Source organism: Etheostoma spectabile, chromosome 2 (genome assembly GCF_008692095.1).
Source record: "Etheostoma spectabile isolate EspeVRDwgs_2016 chromosome 2, UIUC_Espe_1.0, whole genome shotgun sequence".
Lineage (NCBI taxonomy): Eukaryota > Metazoa > Chordata > Actinopteri > Perciformes > Percidae > Etheostoma > Etheostoma spectabile.
In genome coordinates, this window is record NC_045734.1 from 25366001 (window position 1) to 25372987 (window position 6987).

The following is a 6987-nucleotide window of genomic DNA, read 5'->3' on the forward strand; positions in this document are numbered from 1 at the left end:
TCAATCAAAAGCTTGGGTAGTATTAGTGCTGTAAAGAACCGAGTTCACTAACAAAGCTGCAATGAAAATGTACATAGGCTCATGGAGGTTTGGTGAAACCAGATAAGGTAAACACATAAATAGAATTACTGCAGATTATTAGAAGATAGATGCTATGAACAAATACAAAAATAAAAAACATATCTGTATTGTTAACTTCCACATGCCCAGTCCAGAGTTACATAGGTTACCTTGCATCATCATCCATTAATGTTGTCTTTAATTAAATGTATAGATGTTGAGTAATAAACAAGCAATTTATAAACAAGCGGGCATAATTCCTAAAAAGAGCTCTCACTTACATGATAAAACACCAACATCCAACCTGTTACTGTTGGGTCTACCCATTCATAGATACCTGACCTTGGAAGTCACCTGGTGTTTGTCCTTTTCAAAATTAGAAGTGAACGTTTGAGTCTGTGGAAAGTTTTATGAAATTGCTTTGCCCCCCCCAAGGATCTTCATAAACTCTCCACCAATAGTTACGAATACATGAAGAACTCATCAGACTCTGGAGACCTGAAGTTGCAGGCTTTTCATGACATGGGCTCCATACATAATCTTTCTAACGTAGAATAGTTTTAGTCCTGGCAAGTCTTTCAGGGTGTGTGTTTGTGTGAAAATAAAAGCTAAAATCCAGAACAGAAGAAAAAATCTGTTAATGACAAGAAGGTGAGTCAGTTGAGATCTTTGGTTCCAACCGCGTGTCTTTGTGCGACAGACAGAAACGTGACGGGATTGATTCTACATGCCTGGGTCCCAACGTGAAGCTGGAGGAGGAGGTTTATGGTGTGTGGGGGGGCTTTGGTGGTGAGGTGTTGGCGATTTATTCAAAATTGAAGGCATACTGAACAAGTAGGCTAACACGGCATCCTGCACAACATGTATCCCATCCAGTTCGTTTAGTGGACCATCATTTATTTTTCAAAGACAATGATCCCAAAAAACACCTCCAAGCTGTTTAAGATCTATTTGACCCAAGAAGAGAGTGACGGCTGGTGCGCCTCCACAGTCACCGGACCTGAACCCAATGCAGACGCTTGGGAGAGTTGGACCGCAGAGTGAGGCAAAAGGGCCAACAAGTGCTGGCATCTCTGGCAACTCTTCTTCCTTTTTTAAGTACATTTCCATATGGTGCATTCTAGTTTGATTCAACTTCATGCTGATGATAACCACTGTCATGTACACACACATATATGTATATATATCATGTATGCATTTCTGAACGCCTTGCGTACAAAGAACAATGCGTGATGGATGGACCCACCCGGAATGGTTAACCCAAGGACGGGACAATCCTGATCATGAGGGATCCCAGAATGGGAACAATCCCATCCACACTACCGTGCCGATAACCTGCCTCTGCATAACATGGAAACTAGTGATTCCGAAGCCGGAACAATTATGCGTTACCTCCGCTGCATGGATGACATCAAGCTGTATGCCAGAAATGAGGCGAGATTCAACTCACGATCCACACTACCAGGATCTAGCAAAGAATTGGAATGTCGTTCGGATGTGGACAAGTGTGGGTTGCATGTATCAAAAAAAGGGAAGATGATCAGAAATGAGGGATTGAACTACCAGAGGCTGTATTGCAGATGTCAGGATAGCACAAATACCTTGGGGGGCCAAAGGCTAAGGAAACCATGAGGAGGCAGCAGGAAGACCGCCACAGCCAAATACCTACAAAGAAGGAGGCAGGTCCTGAAAAGTAGCTGAATGGGGAAAACAAGACTCGAGCCATCAACACATACGCCCTGCCAGTCATCAGATACCCCGCTGGTCTAATAAACTAGCCAAAAGAGAGAGATAGAGGCAACGACATCAAGACGGGAAAGCTCCTCAAATGCAGGTGGTTTCACCCCAAATCAGCCCCCTGCAGACTGTACACCAAGTGTAGCGGGGGGGCCGAGGGCTAGTGAGTAACAAGACCACTGTCCAGGATGAACAAAGAGATCCAGGAGTACCTCAGAAAGATGGCCCCAAAGATGAGGGGCTTAGGAATACCTTGGGCAGCAGAAACCCGAAGGCGAGGACAAGGAAGATGAAGAACCGTCTGGAGGGACCAAAGCCGCTGCACGGTGTGTACCACAGACAAATAGAAAAGAATAGCTGATATCAAGAAAATCCTACCAGTGGCTGGAAAAGGTGGACTGAAGGCAGCACAGAGGCACTAATCATGGCAGCACAAAGAACAGGCACTCAGTACAAGATCATAGAAGCTGGGTCTGTCACACCAGGCCAGGACCCCAGGTGCAGACTGTGCAGGAGCCCCGGAGACAGTACAGCACACAACAGCAGGGTGTAAGATGCAGGCAGGAAGAGCGTACATGAAACGCCATAACAGATAGCGTCTAGTTACAGGAACATCTGCCACGAGTATGGGTTGGAAGTCCAAGGTCAAAATGGAAGACCCCTCCTAAGGTAGTCGGAATGAGCGAGCCAAGATCCTGTGGGACTTCAAGATCCAGATGACAAACATGGTAGGCTAACCAACAGACATCGTGTTGATGGACAAACAGGAGAGAAATCAGTAGGGATAGATGTGAACGATCCCAGGCGCAGCCCACATCAAGAAGAAGGAACACGAGAGAAGCTTGAGAAATACAAGGGCCTGAAAGAGGAGCTGGAAAAGATGTGGAAAAAATAGAGCAACAGTGATGCCAGTGGTACATCAGAGCACTGGGGCGCTGTGACCCCCAAAGGGGAGGTGGCATTACAGCAGATTCCAGGAAAAACATTAGGGTCTCTGTCCAGAGAAGTGCCAGCATAGGAACAGCTAAGATACTGAACCCTCGACTCCCGGCCTGGTAGAGGACCCGAGCTTGAGGATACACCATACCACCCCACAAGGTGAGAGGGGGATTTTTTTTGTTATATGTGATACACAGTATAGGCAAAAGATGCATTCAATGTGTTTCCTTTATTTTCATGACTATTACATGAGAGTCTCACTGAAGGCATCAAAACTATGAAGAACGCATGTGGAATGATGTACTTCACAAAAAGTGTGAAATAACTGAAAACAGTCTTATATTCTAGTTTCTTCAACATAACCAGTCTGTGCTCTGATTACGGATTTGCACTCACCTTCAAAGAAGAGTCACCACTAAAAGGGTTTCCCAACAGTCTTGAGGAGTTTCCCGAATGCCAGCACTTGTTGGCCCTTTTGCCTTCACTCTGCGGGTACCAGCTCACCCCAAACCATCTCGATATGGGTTCAGGCCCAGGGACTGTGGGGGCGCAGCAGTCCACCACTCTCCCTCTTGGTCAGATATCTCTACACTCCTGGAGGTGTGTTTGGGGTCATTGTCTTGTTGAAAAATAATGGAGGGTCCAACTAAACACAAACTGGATGGGAAGGCATGCGCTGCAGGATGCTGTGGTAGCCATGATGGTTCAGGATGCCTTCCATTTTTGAATAAATACCCAAACCAGTGTCACAAGTAAGCATCCCCACCCCCACACCTCCCTCAATGCTATCAGAGGGAACCAGGGCATGTAGAATCCATCCAGTCACATTTTTCTCCGTCGCCACAAAGACATGGCCGTTGGAACTAAAGACCCAAACTTGGACTCAGAACCAAAGCCCAGATTTCACTGGTCTAATGCATAACTGGTTTCTAGGCCCAACAAATTCTTCTGCTGGGGTTAGCTCTCCTTAATCAGTGGTTTCCTAGATGACTATTGGACCATGAAGGCCTAATTCGCGCAAGTCTCTCATAACAGTTGTTCTAGAGATGTCTCTGCTGCTAGAACTTGGGTAAATGGAATAACACTAGACTATAAGACATGTTTTCATTTTTTTCACGTTTTTTGTTAATACATAATTCCCATGGTTCATTCATATGTTTTGATGCCTTCAGTGATAATCTACAATGTTAAATAGTCATAAATCAGTTTTAACAGTGTCCAAACGTTGGCCTTAGTATCTTATGATAAAACAAGATATACATCTCAAGGGGTATTCTAAGGTGCTTTATTAATAAAGTGGATTTCCTACTTGTTGCAATTGCAGCTGAAGGGACATGAATACCATCATGTGTGGCAGTATAAGACCACTTTAAGTCGTAAACTCTTTTATTGTGCATTACTTCCAGGTGGAAACTTGCACTGCAACTACAGATTTTGACTGGTGATGGTGCGTGATATTGACCCTGAGGAATTCAGGGCTTAGCCCATACCTCTGCTGGGGGGTCTTGCAGAGACCAGTTTTGTATGCACTTCATGCTGTGTTTGGTGTCATATCACAGGATACATAGTGAAATACAAAATATAATCAGAAAAAGTCAATATATTGGCGCCCTTATAAAGAGTTCTATTTTTACTTCTACTAATGAATTGGTCTGTTCTGGTTTTTGTTTTTGTTTTCTTTTCTTTTTGTTTCTTTCTTTCTTTTATACTAAATGTTACTAGACCATGTCTTTTTACGGTAAATCCAACCTGCCTAATGGACGCAGATGGAAACGTGTAACTGCTATACTTGTTCATCTGTGTGCAATGTCCTGAAATAATAAATCTAATCAAATTAATTAAAATTAAATTAATTAACTAAATTAAGAAGTATAGTCCTCCACAGAGGCCCAGGTTCAAATCCGCAGTGGCAGGTTTCCTGCATGTTTTCCCCTTTCATGTCCTAGCTGTCTGGTGATAAAGGAGAAATGCCCAAAAAAAAACTACAGAATACATACATCTTATGTATGTTCTTAGCTGAAACTACCCAGCGTTTAAAACCATTAAAATGAGCTCTACCTTTAACAGCTGCAACATTAGCATCTTGCCCAGCACAAGTTTTCTATGCACTCTTCTACCTTTTAGATGTATGAAATTCCCAGTGTGAACCTATTTTTTTCATTGTGAATAAGAAAATAGTAACGGTCACCCCCGTAAAGTTGAGATCAGTAGTAAAGTCATAGCTTGAAGTGAAAAATAAGGATTCCTCCTGAGTCAGAATGTGTTGCTGTGGGAAGAATAAAATCCAGCGATGAACAACAAATATCATTGTTACTCAAAACAACTTCGAATTATCTGTCAAGTGAAAGGCATGTTCAAACTTAAGTGTGGGCTGAACATTAGCATCTGCAATAATACAACTTATATTGTGAATGTTCATATTTAATTTATCATGGTACCAGAGCCAATGCATGATGTAAATGTCATCTCAGGTAAACAGGGTTAGGTTTGCTAATTACATTATGAAAGTAGAGTTAAATACAGAAACAGTCCACATGAGAACATGTTACAGTGAAAGTAAAAAAGATACAGCAATGAACAACAAATGTGTTACTTCAAAGAAACTTAGCTTGCTGATACATTTATGACAGTAAATAAAATACAGAAAAACTACATTTAGATGACTTGATTAAGTGAACAGAGTTGTTATTTTGTATTCCACAAATATTAGCCATCACAAGTTCAAATTAAGACACCCTTGCGATTCCCATAACAAACAGTCTCTTTACCAGTAAATACTCAGTATGTGTTATAACTGAGTATTGTGATTTACTGAACCTTTCAACAACTCACATCTCAGCATGTTATTTCAGAAGAAGTGCCTGTACATTAGTAATCAGTGTTATTACATCAAATCATTTTGGTGAAACAGAACAATCTTTTGAGGTGCTTAGATATTCTTTCATTTTGAGCCCGTATATGAGTGGGTTTAACAAGGATGATACAAATATTTGGTAACGATTACTTAAGCGTGCGTTTTAGGGAAATTGGATTGCACTCGAGCTATAGTATATCATACAAGCAAAATGGAGAAAACTGATTAAAACCAACAGGTGGGGTAAACAGGTCTGTGCAGCTTTTCTCCTGACTTCTCTACTACTTCGATAGGTTATTATAAATATCCTGGTGTATGTAGAAACTATGAAAAGCATGGGCAGAATTGAGAGATCTAATAGAATAACTATACCAAATACAGTAATTACTCTTGATGTTACACATTGAAGTTTGTAAATTGAATTGTTACAAAATATTCCTTTTAGAGTTAAGTCACAAAGTTTTGCTTCATAACTAAATATTGTTTGGACTAAAATATGACAAGCAGACACAAACCAAGCAAAGAACAGGAAAATACTTACTGTGGTTTTTGTCATTATAGTGTGATATTGCAGAGGTTTACATATAGACACATATCTGTCATAGGCCATGGCTGCCAACAGTAGAACTCTAACAGCCTAAAGTATAAAATATTTGAAATTGAAAGAGACAGGCTGAATAAGATATGATCTGTTTTTCATATAAAAAGTCAACCAAAAGCTTTGGGTAGATATTAGTGCTGTAGAGTAGACAGTTTAGTGAAAGCGCATGAAAAATGTACATAGGCTCATGGAGGTTTTGGGTGAAACCAGATAAGGTACACAATAATAGAATTACTGCAGATTATTAGAATATGCTATGAACATAATAAAAAAAAACATATCTGAATCTATCAACTTCCACATGTGCCATCCAGCTTATATAAGTTACTTTAACTCATCCATTAATGTTGAGATGTAAATAAGTAAATAAATAATAAAACAGGAAGATTTATACACACGTCTATGAATTAATTATTGAAATATATCTCACTTTCACTCTTTCTAGGTCTCTGACCATGATAGTCCACTTGGTGTGTGTTTCATCTCCAAAACTCAGAAAGTGAACTGTTTGACGCTGTGGAACTTTTTTATAAGATTACTTCTCCCTCCAAGGATCTCATTAATCTTTCCACCAACATAGTCACTAATACATGAAGAACCTAATCAAACTCTTGAGACCTGAAGTCGCAGCGTTGTTTTACTTCTTTTCTTGAGCATGTGCTCCATTACGTAATTATGACATTTCAAAATATTGTCTGTTGTGGTCCTGTCAGGACTTTCACCCAGAAGACCGGTATTCAACCCTCATGTTGTCCTCAGGTCAAATTGACCCTTTTTCCTATATCAATGTTCTTTT

The 6987-nt window shown here is 40.7% G+C and overlaps 1 pseudogene; it reads right to left on the reverse strand.

Annotated features, from left to right (window-relative positions):
* Positions 1-5740: 5740 nt before the first annotated feature.
* LOC116701958 (olfactory receptor 142-like) overlaps positions 5741-6987 on the reverse strand; it is a 2154-nt pseudogene continuing 907 nt past the window's right edge.